The 17,928-nt window shown below is 46.2% G+C and overlaps 1 long non-coding RNA gene and 1 pseudogene across 1 annotated transcript in view; one reads left to right on the top strand and one right to left on the bottom strand.

Annotated features, from left to right (window-relative positions):
• The window catches only part of LOC141414944 (uncharacterized), a 31,382-nt gene extending 18,277 nt beyond the window's left edge, over nucleotides 1–13,105 (top strand). Inside the window, exons 3-4 of the long non-coding RNA XR_012439959.1 lie at nucleotides 6,088–6,151; nucleotides 11,399–13,105. This is a non-coding gene — a long non-coding RNA (uncharacterized lncRNA). The remainder of the gene's footprint in view (nucleotides 1–6,087; nucleotides 6,152–11,398) is intronic.
• LOC109688839 (ribosome maturation protein SBDS pseudogene) lies at nucleotides 8,459–10,067 on the bottom strand (annotated as a pseudogene).
• Nucleotides 13,106–17,928: the final 4,823 nt, after the last annotated feature.

Below are 17,928 nucleotides of genomic sequence, written 5' to 3' on the forward strand. Positions count from 1 at the left end.
GAAGACCCTGAGTTCAAACCCCAGCACCACCAAAGACTGGGTTATTGATGCCTCCCACTGTTATTGTAGAACTGTCTATTTCTCCCTTCAAGTTTGCTAATTTTTGCTGCCAATGCATTGTTTTGTTCCCACTGGTGGGATTTGTAGCCTATGTGAAAAGGAATCAGTTCTCCTGCATTATCTGCGCTTGCCTCATTTTGGAGGGCTCTGTTATTCTTTTTACATAAAGATGATTTCCTGGTGAGAAGATAGTTTTAAGTCTCTAGAAATCTCTAACAATTGATTGACATTGCAGTGTGCAGAAGAAGGTGTCTGCCTGATGTCATAAAGAGACGTTGTCTTCATGGAACACAGATTGCACTGGTAATGAGTATCATTGGTTATCCTCACAGTGAATCACTTTTGTGTCCTTTGAGATGGACAGTGTCCTTGAGTGGAATTAAACAGTCCCTAGAAGCTAGCTCATATGTCTCTGAAGAAAGCAAATACTGTAGCAGCCAGAATTACCCGAATATTAATCATAATTGATTGATCTCCTGACCTCAGAAGAGGCATTATGTTTTGCAAAACTGAAGGTTGAAATTAATGATGTGAGGGAAACATAAACCATAGGGTTCTGTAAGAGGGAAGATGCCTTCTGAAGTTTTTCAAAGGACAGCTATTAATTTTTTGTTAACAGGGTCCAATGAAGGTCACAGGTATAGCAATCATTAGATTCAGAGTGACAGAAATAGTCTGGGAAAAACATACAAGAAAGTTATGTTTTCTCTAAGCAGTATATGGAGAAGACAGGGGTCAAACAGAAGGGTTGAAGATAAGAGGGGTCTTCAAAGTGGAATAGGAACAAGGAATAATTGGCAGAAAGGATATTGAGTCAGAATGTCAATCTTGATCCAAGGTCTAGGACACAAGCTATCCACATGTGAACTCGGCATCTTCTAGAAGTTGCCTAAAAACCTCAGTTTAAGATTTCTGATGGGGGCTAGACCCACCCCACAAGTACAGACACCTGAAAGAGTTCCAACGGAATGGGTGCCCAGTGACCTGGAGGAAGTGTCTATCTTCCGAGCTGAGTAATAGGAACTGAAGGATCAGCACTTCGGACTTTTGCTACTGTCTGTTGTCAACAGTATCTGAAAAAACCCTTTTCACGGAGGCTAAGGGCAGTTTTCCACAGGTCTTTCCCAGAACACTGAATTCCCTGCTGTAAAGCATAGGTGGGTGCTTTGGCAAACAGCTAGTCTCTGTAGATGAAAAGCTGAAGGATTGTATGAGTTCCTTTTATTCTTAATCATATTTCATTGTGATGCTGATTTGGTTTTGGGTTCGTTGGGTTCTTGTCCAGTGTCCGTCAAAGTATAACAAGCCTAGACAATGAGTGAGTGACAAGTGAGAAAGAAGTTTGTTGAAGTAAAGACAGAGCATCCACTTGGGTGGAACTCAGAAAGACAGCCGAGGCAACTGTGTTGTCTAGGAGTTTTTATATAGTTTTTGGTGGGCTTTGGGGGCAGACTTTGCAAATTCCTGGAGATGGGCTTTCTGATAGGTGGGCCCTTGGGTAGGCCTATCCTGTCCTTATCCTGAGCCTACATTCCTGTTATTAGGGCTGTGTGAGGTATCATTGTTCTCTTGCCTAACATCTGTTTCGTACTGACTTTAACCACTCCTCTGTGGTCTCCAGTCCTGTCTAAGATCAAGCTAGCTCCTAACAATACCATAGAATCTAAAAGTGGAGGAGAAATTTTCAAGCACATGAGCCAGCCTCTTACTAATTCACTAGGAGATATCTATAAGCCCAGAGGGAGTTGCTCTTCCACTCATTAAAGCTAATAGTAACGTCTTAAGGCACAGATTTGGAGAACATTGTTTATTTTATTTATTTTGGTAGTCCTGGGATTAGCACTCAAGACTTCACACTTGCTAGGCAGGTGCTGTACCACCACCAGCCCATATTAATTTCAATTTTACAATTCTGTTAGTTCTCTCTACTTCTCCTGAGGACTGTGGATAATAAGGACAAAAAGCTCTGGAGGCAAAGGACAGATTTTACAGAGCTCCTTAATGATAATACCCAGTCCTGTGAATATTATTATTAGAGAGAGAAACGGAAATTTCCAGGTTGGAAAACAAAAGCAAACAAAAAATATTTTTGGTCACAGTTGGAACTACAGCTCCCCAGAACGGAAAAGCTTTAATTTGTCCTTTGAAGGGGAGGGGACAGGAGACAATCAGAACATATATATAAAGTCCATTTGAAGATTAGAAGGGCCAAGAAGACCTTGGTTTTTGTTCATATGCCTCAGTTAGATGAATTAGGATTGCATTGTTGGCAGTAGACAGGTTTTAAAAACATCCTTAGGAACACCTGTAAAATTATGCCACCAGTGTTGACTTAATATTGTTACCAGTTTATCTCTGCTATTATGAGTAATGTCATGAAGTATTCTTGCTAAACTCTATTTTAAATGATTTAACATTCTGAATCCTGACCATGCAATAAGCAGCTAAAATTTTCCACTTTTCTTTTTCGCCTTAGGGGTTTGTCTGGGAGAGCTAAGAATAGCCTCTGAATTCCTCCAAGGCCTCTCTTTTCTGTGTGATTACAGGAGCGATTATCTTGTTTAATGCTGCTTTGTTTAATGTAGTGGTCAGCTAAAGCAGGAGGCTGAGGTTCTAGGGCTTTGGCTTCAGTAACATTCTTTCTAACTTTATTCTAGCCATTTCCTTAGGTAATAGCAAAGCAGCTACAAATTTTAACTTGTCATTCAATTTTCAGTTTTTTTGGGGGGGAAGAGGGGACAAGGTTAGAAAACTCATTTCCAAAGCATTCCAAATCCGTAGACTACCCCAAAAGTAGTATCTAGTATGAGTGTATCTGTGTGCTCTTTAACTTTTTACCAGTTGACAGAGCCAGGTGAGGACAATTATTTTAGTCAGCAGAACCGATTTCATTTCTGGAGTGGTCTATATTTTAAAGGTGGATTTAGGTCTGTGATAACATTTTTAGATATGGATAAAATTAGGTCAGGGCTATCAAAGGGAATTTCTAACAAAATGGTTGAATACTACATGAAAAGCACTGTTAATTATTATTAACAGAATAATTTGGTGAGAGAAAGAACTCTACTAGCAGATGGGTGTGGGTGGCTTGCACCTGTAATCCTAGCTACTCAGGAGGAAGAGACCAGGAGGATCAGGGTTCCAAGCCAGCTTGGCAAATAGTTCACACAATCCTCTCTCAAAAAAAAAAGGGGGGGGGGCTGGTGGAGTGGTTCAAGGTGTAGGCCCTGAGTTCAAACCCCAGTACTGCATAAAAAAAATAATAATAATAAAAAAAACCTCTACTAACCTACGTGTAAAATAACTGTCATTTCACATTCAAGATTAAAATTCTATTTTTACTCCTTTAGTACACTATCTTTCTAACACATTTTAGTGAAGGATCTGTTAATATTCCTTTATTTGTATGTATTTAGATGTGCACAGATATAAAAACATACAATCGGTGATAATTTAAAATTCATTCTTTATTATTGTGGTAACAGCACATGATAGCTACCCTCATGATAACTTTTTTGTGTGTGGGGGACTGAGGTTTGAACTCAGGGCTTCAAGCTTGCCACTTCAAGCATTTCAAGGCGCTGTACCACTTGAGCCAAACCCAACAGGCAACTAGGTCATGACTGGGATTAGTGAGTGCTGTTGTAAAAGAGATCCCAAAAAGCTCCCTCACTCCTGCCACCACATGGGACACAGTGAAAAGACAACCCCTCACCAGACACTGAATCTACCAGTGCCTTGATCTTGGACTTTCCAGCCTCCAGAACTGCCAGAAATCAATGTCTATTGATTACAAGCTGCTGGGTCTCTTGTAGTCTATCAAAACTGCCCAAACATACAGACCAAAACAAGCCCCAACCCAAACCTTGAAAAATGTACTGGGCTGACAACACACCTGTGTTTGGGATGAGGTATGCCTTCGGGGGAAGAGGGATGGGATTTCCCTAAAGGGGATGCTTGTTCTCACTAACAATCACAAGCCTTGCCTCTGACTAGAAGAGAGGTGTGAGGGAGGGAAGGAAGGAGGAGGAAGGTGACTGGCTTGGAATCTGAGGTGGGGATGGAGGTGTTGGGTCTGGGAACCTAAGGACAGATGAGTGAGTATTGCCATCTCCCATGGCAAGCACCATGAGCCCTGCACCCTGAGAAGGAGTTACAGGGTCTCATAAATCTGCCACCAGGCTGATAAACAGAATGCTCTCAAGGTTGTTTCCCCCTATAAGGGGCAAACAGACCAGCACATCTAAGAGAGCCCACGTGAGCAAATCCATGGCCAATGGGAAAAAAAACACCAAACCCTTACCTTAACTCAGAGTTAAAACATGCATGAAAAGCCCCAGCCTTCACCTGAGCAAGGAGCCACCGGTTTCTAGGCTCTGCTGCACTGCTCTAGCTGTGGCCTTTCCTTTCTCTCTAATAAATCCTACTTTGTGTACTGGCTTTGGCTCACAAATCAATCAGCTGCCTCACGAGCCAATTCTCTGGCCTGTGAAGGCAAGGACCCTGGACATCAGCCCACAACATTTCACACCTGCATGTAACAGAAGTCAGTAGAGTTGAAGGGAAGCTTCCATTTGGGGTCTTCTGGGAGCTATGTAGGACTCAGTACTTTGTGCCTGTGACTGCTAACAGTGAACCCTCTGAGGACACAATAGCTCCTTAGCTCAGCTGCCTGGTGTCGGTTTGTCTTCATACTGGATTGTTGATCCCGAGTTTGTGTCCTGGTGAAGTCAGTGATTGAAGACACCGGACCAGGAGTTAAGAGTAAAGCAAGCACAGAGTTTACTGAAAGGACAGCAAAGCTCCCTGCCTGGGATGGACTTAGTGAAAAGAGAAGTCTAGGAGTGACATAGGACACTACCTACCTTAGGTCCCGCTATTCTACTCTGAGACTATATTTGTGATTGGTTGGCACTGAGTCAGCTTCTCACTGAACTGGGCCACCTGTCCATCCCGCTGCTTATCAAACTGAGCATTCCAAGAAGGTCCAGACAGCTTGTCCTGGCCTTGAAAGTCTGCTCAACTCGTCCTGGCTTTGGGACCCACTACCACATTGTGCAGCTGCATTCTTTTATTTTAGTAAGGGGTTCCTTATTTCTCTGAGAAGCCTATTGTTTTCTGTGTCCTTTTACATTTTCTGCTCCTAAAGTGCCTCTCTCATCCAAATGGAGTCACCTCTGCCATTGCCCCCTTACACTCTCATCTGTGAAATCCTATCTCAAAAACACCCAACGCAAAACTGGGCTGGCAGAGTGGCACAAGTGGTACAGTGCCTTCCTAGCAAGGGTGAGGCCCTGAGTTCAAACCCCAGTACCATCAAATAAAAAATGAGATAAAATAAAATGCAATGGTGTCTCAGGAAGGTCAGAACAGGAGCATGCTGGCTTCCTGTACCCATGGGCTCTTCTCACAGAATCAGCACAGTAATTTGTAAAACATCCTTTCATTTCTTTTCATAGAACCCCAGGGTAAGAGAACTTGGCAAGACCAGACTAGCAGGTTGTCAATCAAGGCTGAGTATAAGAATAAGCAACCAGTGGGGTGCCAGTGGCTCACACCTGTAATCCGAGCTACTTAAGAGGCTAAAATAAGGAGGATCACTGTTTGAGGCCAGTTGGGGCAAATAGTTTGGGAGACCTCATCTCCAAAATAACCAGAGCAAAATGGACTGAAGGTGTGGTTCAAATGGTAGAGCGCCTGCTTTGCAAGCACAAAATCCTGAGTTCAAACCCCAGTCCCACCAAAAAAAGAATAAGCAATGGACTAGAGTCTACCCAAGTAGACCTGGGCTTTGCCCTCGACCTTCTGGACTAGATTCTTGGGAAGGATAGAGGTGGGGCAGGGCACTGTGTGTGTAAATATGCATATTTTAAAGTACATTTTATAAAATCAGATATATTTTTGTTTATGTTCTTTTTTTTTTTAGCTCCACAGTGTTACAGATGGGTAGAGAAGGTTGAAAGCCTCCAAGTTGTTTTTTTTCTTTTTTCTTCCCCCCCCCCCCCCCCCCCCCCCCCCCCCGTACAGGTAGACTCAGGACCTACACCATGAGCCACTCCACCAGCCCTTTTTTGTGATGGGTTTTTTCAAGGTAGGGTCTCACAAACTATTTGCCTATTTGCCGGGGTGCTTCAAACCACAAATCGCCTGATGTCTGCCTGGAGTAGTGAGGATTACAGGCATGAGCCACTGGTGCCTGGCTCAAAAGCTTCCAGGTTTAACCTGGCAACACCCAAAGTCCTCCAAGCTCCACCAGAGAGTGAGCCTGTGGGGAAAGAGGAAGGGGATCCAAGAGTGGGTGGAGGGGGAGAAAGGAGGAAGTGGGGAGAGAGGAGAGTGGGGAGCAGAGAGCAGAAAAGCTCTGGAGGCAGAGCAGAGGTTCAGCCTCACTGGCGCTGCTCACTTTCTGGCTCTCCTTCCTTTTCCTTTGTACTGGGAATTTGACTAGCACTTGCTAGCCAAGCACTGTACCACCTGAGCCACACCCCCAGCCCTTTTGTTTTTATATTGTTTCTTTCTTTCTTTCTTTCTTCTCTTTTTTTGGTGGTATTGAGGTTTGAACTTAGAGCCTCTCACTTGCTAGGCAGGCATTCTGCCACTGAAGCCACACCCCCAGCCCTATTTTATTTTTGATAGGGTCTCAATAACTGCCTAAGATGGCCTTGAAGTCTTGATCCTCCTGCCTCCACTTCCAGAGTAGCTGGGATTATCATCGTGTGCACCACCACTCACTCCATGTTTAAATCATGTGCACCACCACTCCCTTATGTCGTATTTAAATCAGCTGTCAACAAGTTATTGTTTCTCATGATACCCAGAAGTAGAGGACAGAGGAAGGGATGCTGGGGTGCGGGGTGCCAGGGGGCGGCAGCACTGCAACCTCAGGCATTAAACAGGATAAAAAAAAATTTCTGTCAGATAGGCTGACACCAATGACAGAGAGCAGGATGCCCGCTCCATAGCTGGGCCAGGGTAGCAGAAGTAGGATTATTCTCAAAGGAAATAGGTAAAAGACCCACAGTCAAGTCTCCCACGTGCAACGAGAGATCCTAGATGAGCACTCACAGGCCAGAATATCTTGTGAGCTGCGAGAGGTCTCACAGCTAGGACAGAGCATGGCAGTAGATACACCATGATGCTCAAAGGACCTATCATGTATCAGCCTACTAAATCTCCAAAAACAGTCCTTACTGAAAGAATTGTGTGTGTGTGGTACCGGGATTTCAAGTCAGAGCTGCGTGCTTGCAAAGCATGGACTCTACCACTTGAGCCGCCCCTCCAGCCCCTGATGAAATTTTTGTGAAGTCTGGACTTTATCTGTTTTGCTCACTGCTGAATTTCACAAGTGACTGGCAAGGGATGAAAGAACCCTGAAAGATGTGTACTACTGCAATCAGAAGAGGAAATTCAAGAACGTAGAGGTTAAGCAACTTTCCCGAGGTCAAGGGCAAGGGCAAGGGCAGTCAGGAGTTGAACCCAGGCTAAGGAGAGAGGTTGCCTGCAAGGCTCCATATTTCTGATCTCCCTGCTGTATTTTCCTAGTACTTCTAGCCAGTTTCTTTCCCTTTTTGTGATCTGCTTAGTTGGAACTTTTCTTTTTTTTAACTTTATATTTTATTGCTAGATCAGACAGGACCATCAGACAGGTACTTGGACCATCTACTTGGTCTCCAGAAAAAAAATGTGTCTTGCTTTTAACACCACAGGGACTTATACAGAACATATTTCAGTGGTAGGAAAGATTGTCTACCTTATCAGCCAAAAGGCCACCAAAGAAATATTCTCAGACTTTAGTGACAGGCAATGCTCATTGCTCACAAGTATGTCTTATTAATGTTCAATGCAAATTGTGTATGGTAATTTGATTTTTGTTAGGCTGTCAGGAAAATCAGAAACAAATTTATAGTTCAACCTTAATTCAGTAAGCTTATATGCTAACTACATTTAAACATCAGATATATATTTGTCCTGGGTTTAGCTAATACTTCTAAATATATTTTTCTTCATGCTGAGTTTTTTTTTTAATCAATGTCTACTTTCCTATGTTTTTGTTTGTTTTGGTGGGACTGGAATTTGAATTCAGGTCTTTGCACTTGCAAAGCAGGCACTCTACAGCTTGAGCCACACCTCCAGTCCATTTTGCTCTGGTTATTTTGGAGATGGGGGGTCTCACAAATCATTTGCCCAGGCCAGCCTTTAATTTCAATCCTCCAATCTCAGCCTCCCAAGTAGCTAGGATTACAGGCATGAGGTACCAGCACCCAGCTCTGTGTTTTCTTTTTTTTAAATAAAAATGTTTTATTGATTACTTATAATTTTAGCCATATTAATAATACAAACTTTTAAGAATTAAGAAGAATAATCTAAGTTGTGGTAGCATGCTTAGTGAAGTCCTGCAGTCATTATATGTCATCTTCAGGGAGCCAGGAAGTCACCCCCAAGCTTTATAGTAGGATACAAGTCACCCTGTCACACAGACACAACCCCAAACAATATTACTTACATAATGTACAAATTTAACTTTTTATCCACAAGAGTTATCTCAAAAAGCTAACGAGGCATGAGAGAATTGCAAAATGCTTACTCTGGACTACGTATTTGGGGTTTTTTTTTTTTTAATTTTTCCTAAAACCCCTGTTTACAATTAAAATGAAATCACACCACATTATACTTAGGAACATTTAACATAACACGGGAAATGTCAGATAGTTTGAGCAGGGTTTTTTTGGCAGATCACAGAAATAAAACTGCTGTTGAAACAGGAGCCTTTGCTTTAGTGTTTCATTCAAATTCCTCCTCTCCTTCTTCCACATCTTTCAAGCTTTGGAAGCTGAGTACTTCCAAAGAACCTTTGCTTTGGTTTCCTTCTTTATTAGCTCATGAATCTCTCAGAAGCAGCCTGGGTCAATCAAACACACGGTTTCTAACTGTTGAGCGAAGTCCTCGTTTCTATGACTTTCATCAGTGGCTTGAGGTTCTCCTCTAGCTTCTTCCCTTCATTCTGGACAGGGTGAACTGGAATCTCAGGTGTGCACACTCTGACTTCATTTTCTCCTTTAACTGCTCTATCACTTCCAGAGCCTGCTGCTTTGTGCCCTTGTAGTTGACTGAGTAGTGGATGTCCTTCTTGGCTCTCTCAATGAGGGGAATGGGGCATGGTCTCTTTGTTTCGGGGTTCACACACTTGTCTGCCACAATGGTTGTGATGTGTCTAAACATCTGTTCCAGCTGCATGTGCCTCTCTTTATCTCATATTTTACTCAAAGTCTGTTTGTGGATTTCGGTTTGGTCATTGGTTCTGAACACACCGATGAGATCTTCCTTCTTTGCACCCTGACCTTGTTTTCGTAGCTGGCGATTTGGAAATGCTTTCCACCATGCTTCATGCGCACCACCGCCACACTGGTTAGGCAGATCTGGTTGGTGGAGGTGAAGATAGACATTGTGGCTGCTCACAGACCTTGGGTCCAGGCCCTAGGGCAACACCCGTGTCCCCCAGGGCCACCAGGGCTTGACCCTGATGACCTGGCGCCCTGCTGACTTACTGCCCAGGCGTGAGAGGCCAGGCAGGGACCAGCGATCCTGTGTTTTCTTAAAACTCAATACAACACACACGTGTATTATATTTGTGAAAATTTACTGAGCTGTACACTTACAAGACATGACATTGGCTGTATGTGTTTTAGTAAAAAGTAAAAAAGAAGAAGCAACAGAGGAGAATATAAACAAAAATGCAGGCCAAAACTCACTTCTGGTCTGGGTCCTCTTTGGGCCTTTGCAACCTCCAGAATAAAAGGTGACTCTGGCACTCCTCTACTGGGCTCCAGCCAGATCTCTCCCTCTTCTCTTCACCGGTTATTACTCAGGGCACAGGAAGAACCTGTGGACAGCTTGTGTCCTTCCACTTCTGGGCCTCCACGCTTCTGCTAAGCCACAAGTGCTCTTCTTTGTCACCCACTTGGTGCAAACCCAGCCATCTTTGGAGTTCCAACCCCAACACCACTTCTTCTTTCAGCCCTCCCCAGAGCTCCTTGCTAAAAACCCTTCCCCCACCCCTGCTCACACTGCCCACTGTGTCCACCTGTGCCCTCCAGGCACTGAGCCATAGAAGAATAATGCTTGGTAAACACTTGCTAGGTGAGTGAATGAACTGTTATCACACAACAGCAATGCATGGAGACAACACACAAGACCAGGAAACGGACAGGAGAGGAACAGCTGACAGAAAGCCATGTGGGAATGCTGCCTGTCATGGCCGTCTGTAGGCCATTTGTGTAACTTTGGACACTTAGCTACACACACTATTGACTTCCGAATTTCACGAAGAGTTTGATGACTGAGCACAACATTCATATATGAATCATCTCTCTGATTTATAGGTTTTCAAACTCTGATTTTTCGCTACATTGAAGGTGGGGAGGGAATGAGAGTCCCAGGGCTGCAGGCACGTGGCTTTGCATCCAGTAGGAAGTCAGCTGGACAGAGCCACAACCTTTCCAGCTTGCCCTGCTTGTTTTGCAAGGTGGAAACACGATAGTGTATGAGTGTGCCTCTCCTTCCAGGCAGCCTGTTTCATCTCTTTGAGAAGAAACGTGGTAAGAAATAAAGAAGAAGCTGAGTGTGGTGGTACATACATATAATCCTAGCTACTCCAGGTGGGAGGCAGGAGAAATCAGAGTTTGAGACCAGGCTTGGGAAAGTTAGTGAGACCATATCTGAAAAAAAAAAAAAGGCTGGGTGTAGTGACTCAAGCCTGTAATCCTAGCTACTTGGGAAGCTGAGATCAGGAGGATCAAAGTTTGTGGCCAGCCCAGGCAAATAGTTCATGAGACCTCCCATCTCAACCAATGACTGGACACGGTGGCATATACCTGTCATCCCAGCTATACAGGGAAGCTTAAGCAGGAAGATCATAGGCCAGGCCTGCCTGAGTGTAAACTGAGGCCCTGTTTCATAAATAACCAACACAAAAATGGCTGGAGGCATGACTGATGTGGTAGAGAACAAGGTCCTGAGTTCAACCATTAGTACAGCCAAAAAAATAAATAAAAACCAAAGTGTTGGGGTGTGACTGAAGCAGTAAAGCCAAGCAGGAGTCCTGGGTTCAATCCCCAATACTATAATAATGATAATAATAATAAATGAATAAATAAAGAAGTATGGGGTGGTGTTTAGGAAAGAGCTATGTTCCTCTTTAAAGAAGGGACCTATTCGCTGTTACTAATAACCTCAGCCAGTATTTACTGAGTACCTATTATGGTCTGTTACATATATTTCCTCATCAATACTCCAAGTATCTGTGTCTTTGAATTACTTCTTTCTTTCCCCCATTTGATAGGTGAGGAAAGTGAGTAATTTGCCCAAGGACACTAAGCTGGCAGTCACCACGTTGAATTTGACTCTGTCCTGTCAACCCCAAGGCCTGACTCTATGAAAGGCTGAAGGGTGAAATCAAAGCTCCATCCACAACCCGACTCTTTCCAAACCCTGGGGGAGCTAATAACAGACACACCGGGGTGCTGAGGAAGAGGCTACTACATGCTAGGCCCAGCAGACCTTCCTCAGAATGCTTTGTGTCCTTGTATTCATTATCGTCAAGAAACACAGCTTCAGAAGGCCACAGCATTTCAACGTAACGCGCACAGGTAAACACGTGTTGATGTGGAGGCAACAGGTTAGCCCAGGGAGACCATGAGCCAGGAAGAACGTGTTGGAAAGCTTCAGAGCAGTGCACTGGAGACACAGAAGTAGCATCAGGTACAAAATGCATCCTGGCTCAATCTTTGGGGCTACTCTTTCCCTGATACACATACAGAGAGATAATGGTATCAAGCAAGGAGGCCATGACTTGGATATGGCCGAGATACAAGGAAGGTTACAGGGATGGCTCAGGAGACTGGAGCTGGGCCACTTATGCCTTCTGGGCACCTGAGCTAAAACTGGAAACAATAGGATCATCCTGGCAGCTCTGCCCCACATGCAGCACCAGGAGTTGGGGAAGAGGGGCAATGAAAATAGGGTCGCAGCAGTCCGTGGTTCCAGGCCACAGGCAGCCTGGCTGGGCACTGCCCATTCAATAGGAAGCAGAAGTGTTGGGGGCCCAGGCAGATAGGACTGGAGGGTAGGAGAGGCTGTGGCTTGGTGGCACAGAGGGGTCAGGGCATGCCTCAAATTCTCAGTACCCTCTTCAGCAGGGAAAACATTGGTCCCTCCATTTGCCATGGCTGAGACTTCGTCCACTCGCCCTGCCTGACCCACATTGGCTCAGCTCTGAAGGCATGCGCCACCACTGGTGCAGGATTTGACGCCAGCAGAGGATCCAGGCAAGAGAATTGCAGGCAAGCTTAGAGGACTCTTCTGCCCATGTGTGCTCCATGCCTGCCCCTCAGCAGCATGGGAAGACTGGAGAACCCTGACCTAGTCCACATTTACCAGACTGCATAGTCACTCGCCACCCACTGGGCTGCAAATTGTGGTATACCGGTACCTTTAGTGCTCTAAATCCTAGCTGGATCTCTGACAGGGACAACTCCCATAGCACCCCCTGCTGGCCAAACGTGCATCTCCCAGGCAGGGGACAGGCCTTGTGGGTTCCTTTGGGTTCCTGAGGCCCAATCAGGTCTCAATGCTGCTCTGTTGAGCCCACCAGGCCCATGCCCAAAAGGGACAGGCCATTAGGCATCTCCTCGCAGTTACAGCATTTTGGGCATTTCTGGATTTTTGCCCAGGGGCTCAAGCCAGGTCTCCAGGGCCAGGAAGGAGACCTTGGGTGTCCCTGTGTGCAGTGTACGTGTGTGTACCTATCTGTTTGAGTAGCAATTTTCAGTTCTCTTGGGAATATATCTAGGAGTGAATTGCAGGGTCCCATATTCATTCAATTTTAACTATTTGAGGAACCATCAAATTGTTTTCCACAATGGCTGCACCATTTTACATACCCAGCAACAATTACAAGTTTTCCAATTTCTCCACATCCTCACAAACACTTGTTACTTTCTTTTTTTTTTTCTTATATGATAGCCATCGTAATGGGTGTAAAGTTGTACTGAGGCTAATTTTTAAGTGAATTTCTTTAAAATAAATTTCAAGAAAATAATTGTATGGCAGTATATGGATGGGGTGGGAAAGACTGGGCAACAAAGTCGGTAATGGGGGGTAGAAAAGCTGACTTCCACAGATTGTCACTCACACTGGCCTACACTGCCTCCCCTCTGGCAACTCAGGCCACCACTAAGCCTGACAAATCTTTTCTGTCCCCTGCTTGAATGTGAGCTCCAGGTCACCTCTTTAGGGCAACCCCCTCCTCAGTCAGAGCTATCGTTAGGTCCCTCTCCTTGATACCAGGGAGCAGCTCACGAGGCCCTGAGTCTCATTCCTGGGCTTTATCTTGGCCTGTACCATGAGGTCCCTCACCAAGGAATCCCAGGTTTCCTAGGACAGGTCTGTAGGTGGAGGCCCCACCATGATCCTTCCCCATGATTTTTTTTTAACTTCTTACTGAAGTATAAAAATACATGCAGTTGGGGACATAGCTCAGTGATAGAGCACTTACCTAGCATGCTCAAAGTCCTGCATTCAGTACCCAATATGGCAAAAAAAATAAAATAAAATTCATGCACAAAAAGTAGACAAGTTAGAACCACATGGCTTGATGTATTTTCAGAAACTCAATACTCCTGGGTAATCAAAATCTCTCAAAGTTTGTGCTACTCCCAGGAGTAACTGCTAGTCTGATTTTTAATACTACAAATTAGTTTTGCCTGGTTTGAGGCCTTCTCTCTAGATTTTAATTCTTCTTCTCCTCCTCTTTTCTCCCTCTCCTTCTGCTTCTCCTATGCATGTGTGGAAATATCAGGATAAAACCCCTTCATAATATATGTGAAAAAAAAAAAACCCTTGTACTACTGATGTGTGCTAACAAAAAATAAATCAAAGCAGATTCATTCAAAGTACATCTTCAACAGTCCTGGAAAGGACTTTCCTGTAAGGTGTGTGCTCCATCAGGAATAGCTAAACACTGGCGTTGTACCAAAGTAAGTGAGTGGCAGGGGACTTCCCACAAGGGACTGCCCCAAACCATCCAGAGGTGAAGTCAGCTGGGATTCCAAAGAAAGACGCACTGAACGCCAGGATGATGGGTGCAAAGTATTTCTCCGGGATCATCAGAGTGATGGATGCAGTTTATCCTGGAGATGGAGCCACAGGGGTGTGTCTACAGGGAGGACGGTCTGGCCTCAGAGTTTATATGAGGATGTAAGGATTTGGTTCAGGGCTGGGGCTCGTCTCTACCTATCTGATCTTTCAGTATTTCCAGCCATAACCTTAAAAAGTTGACCAGTGCTAGGAATGTTCCAGGCCCCTACTTGGTTTCTCAGCCCAGCCCCTGCCTCCAGAGAGGCAAGGGGACACTCCCTGTCCCATCACAGAGAGGTCCTAGTCCAAAGGCCAAGGGCAATGCTTTACCCTTCTACTGTAGCCTTCAGAACACAGACCCTACACCAGAAGGTCCAGGAGAGGTGCTCCAACACAGTCCCAGAATGCCTTTCTCCCCACCCCTCCACGCAGGTTCTCCTGTCCCTGCAGAGCTGGTCAAAGCCTCTCCCCTCCCTCGAGATTGCTCCAAGTGCTCCAGGCCCCAGCACTGCCTTGCCAGGGAATCTCGACCAGGCCTTCTCAAAACTCTTACGATTGCATGAATATTATCCGAGGAGACACAGTGAGCACGTCTGGAAATAAGAGGCATTCCAGATGGAGAGCAAGGGAACCTGGAAACCCAGCGAGTGACTGATGAAAAAGACGGGGCTCAACCACACACAGCCCACAGAGCTGAAGGAAGAATGGTAATGCGATGAGATAAGGCAGGTGGAGTGGGGTCTAGGACAGGTGCTCACTGCAGGGGTCAGTGGGCAGGGGTGCCGGAAGAGGGGGCCCCAGCCCCTCCAGCCTCAGAACCCAGGCTGCCTGCAGAAGCCTCAGGTCTCACAAGGGTCTTGGGACCACCACCCTGTGGACAAGTTGGGAACTGCACAAGGACTGCAAGCCAAGGGGCAAGTGGAAGCTGGATTCCAGCCCGCTCTTGGCTGCTCACAACTTGTCCTGACATGGCTCAGCTGCAACCACATGGAGGAAAGGACATTCTTTACTCAAAGATGCCACCAGTTCCATAAGCTATCAGGGCTATGTCTGCCCAGAAAGCTCAACTTTTCCTAACTCACACAAAGGTGGCTCAAGCAGCCCTACAAGGTAGCTGGTGCCTGGGGACAAGATGTGGCAGAGGAGAGAGAGACAGCTGTGAACCTGGACTCTTCACCGTGGAGGCCAGTGCCCAAGGCGGATGCCAGGGATACCTTGGCATGAATGTGCACGCTCCTAGCACCCAGCAGGTGCTGAGACTTGCTCAGTGAAGGGACAGGAGCTGGGTGACTGGAGCTTCAGCTGACTCATTGGCTCCTGTCGGATGCTGCCTGCAACTCCCAGACCCAGCCGGTGACATCCTCAAGTGCTGTGGGTGACCCAAGGACTTCAGGGCCAAGTCACCACATGTCAGTACGTTATACACGTTATACATGTTATATACATGTTATCTACACGTTATACACTGCACAGGAGCCCCTGGGCCATCAGGGCTTGAAAGCCAGCCTCTACTCTGCTCACCAAGCTGAGCATCCCAGCACGAGAGTATGTCCGCCCAGAGAAGCTGCATCTTTTCCCAAACACACTGCACAAATCGATATGGTTCTGCTCAGGGACACACAGATACAAAGGAAAGGAGGTCTGGGACCCATCCAAGCTGTTCAAAACCCTAGTGCCAACTCACTGCTCTCCAGCCACTTCTTGGTGGCGTTTTGACTTTTGTGACACTGGGGTTTGAATACAGGACCTCACACTTGCTAGGCAGGAGCCTCACCATTTGAGCCATGCTCCAGCCTTTTTTGTGTTGTGTGTTTTTGAGATAGGATCTTGAAAACTATTTGCTAGGGCTGGTTTTGAACAGAGATCCTCCTGATCTCTGCTCCTGAGTAGCTAGGATATAGGTGTGAGCCACTGGTACCTGGCTATTTGGTGTTTTGAGTCTGTATTGTGAGCTGGTAAGTAGCTTACCAGGCCTGCTTGGCATCTCCTGTGAGGTCGGTGAGACGGGGTCTGTTCCTAGGGACTTGTCATCCCCAGATGTCACAACAGGTTGAGGATCAGGCCTGCAGGGTTCCCTCCCCCAGCGACCTCAACACCCTCTCCTTGCCCATGATGGTCTCTGTTAATACATCCACCCAGCTAGAGTCCTCCACAAGAACTATGAGGGAGCTTTTCCCCCCTACCCCCACTTTCCCTCTGCTCTCACTGCATCTGACTTCAGGATCTGAGGGAAGAACAGTCACACACCAGTCACCTCAGCAGATCCATCCTCCTGGCCTGATGGGAGATGGAGCCAGGAGGACCCAGCGGAAAGGCAGGGTTACTAGCCAGGAGCAGGGTCACCCACACCAAGCAGGAAATGCTCCTCAAACATTGGGCCACTGTGTCTTAGAGAGGTCAAGGACACCAGTGGGAGGAGAATGTGGCAAGGAGAGGTGTGAGGTGGTCTGGGAGAAGTGGCAGAATTGCAGCAGCCTGAGGGTGCTGGGGTCAGGGAGGAGGACAGTTCGAGGAAGCAGAGGAGGACAGAAAGGTGCAAAGCCCTTTATTACAACATAATTCGGGGTGAGCCCTGGCTGGGTGGGTAATGCTAAGATAGGGGCTGCTGCTCCCCTAATGCAATAAGGAAATGCACACTGCTAGATATGACAGGCAACTCAGAATTGGGTAACAGACATGGTTATTGTGGGTATTGTCCCAGGTTCTGCTGCTTTGACACAACCGGAAGACCTCCCAGCAGTGAGGTGTCACTATGTGCTAGATGTTCTGAGATAACTTGCTCTTGCAACATTCTGGAATTTTCTAGAATTCTGGAGACAGTACAACATACATCCGGAGTCAGACAGACCTGGGCTTGAAGCCTGACTCTACATCATGCTAGTTTTGTGTTCCCTAATTCGTACTTTAGTATACCCAGCCAGGTGACAGTGGCTCACACCTGTAATCCTAGCTACTTGAGAAGCTGAGATCAGGAAGATCGGGTTCAAGGCCAGCCTGGGTAAATGGTTCTCAAGACCCCAGAGCAAAATGGACTGAAGGTATGGCTCAAGGGGTACAGTGCTTGCTTTTCAAGAGCAAAGCCCTGAGTTTGAACCCCAGTTCCACCAAAAAAAAAGCAAGTATCAGGACACCTATCTGGGAATTGTGGCTAATAATGACAGATACTGCACAGTATGTTATGAGAATTTTAAAGGAAAATTATTCAGGAAAAGGAATGTGATGGATAGAAAGTTAGCTGATGGGAACTAAGAACAGATGAGTAGCAGACAGAGGGGACAGAGAGGAGGGCAGTGGGTCTGAGCCTCAGTGGCCTCCCAGGACACACCCTAAGATTTATATCATAGGGCTCTCCCAGAAGAGCCTCAGGCCCAAGGCTGAGATGTGAAGTGGGAACAGAGGAAAAGCTTCTAGGAGTTAAAGAGACTCACAGACAGTGGTCACGAAATGTCACAGTGCTCTCTTTAAGGCGCACACATCATCCCCTGCTCCTCCCTCTCCTCTCCCATCCCAGCTTCACTCTCACCTGGACCCCCCACCCACCCCCCTGCCCCAGCCTCTGACCAGGACCTGGCCCAAATCTCCAACAGGTCCCAAGGGAAGCTCAAAGGCTGACACTGGGCCAGAGTCCAATGTGGGGCTCTCTTCCTAGCCCTGCGACCGGGAAGGTGTATAGCCATTCTGATGGGCTGCCATTGTCCCCTCCCTTCATACAGCATTGATCCCATCTTGCTCCGA

This window comes from Castor canadensis, chromosome 12 (assembly GCF_047511655.1).
Source record: "Castor canadensis chromosome 12, mCasCan1.hap1v2, whole genome shotgun sequence".
Classification (NCBI taxonomy): domain Eukaryota; kingdom Metazoa; phylum Chordata; class Mammalia; order Rodentia; family Castoridae; genus Castor; species Castor canadensis.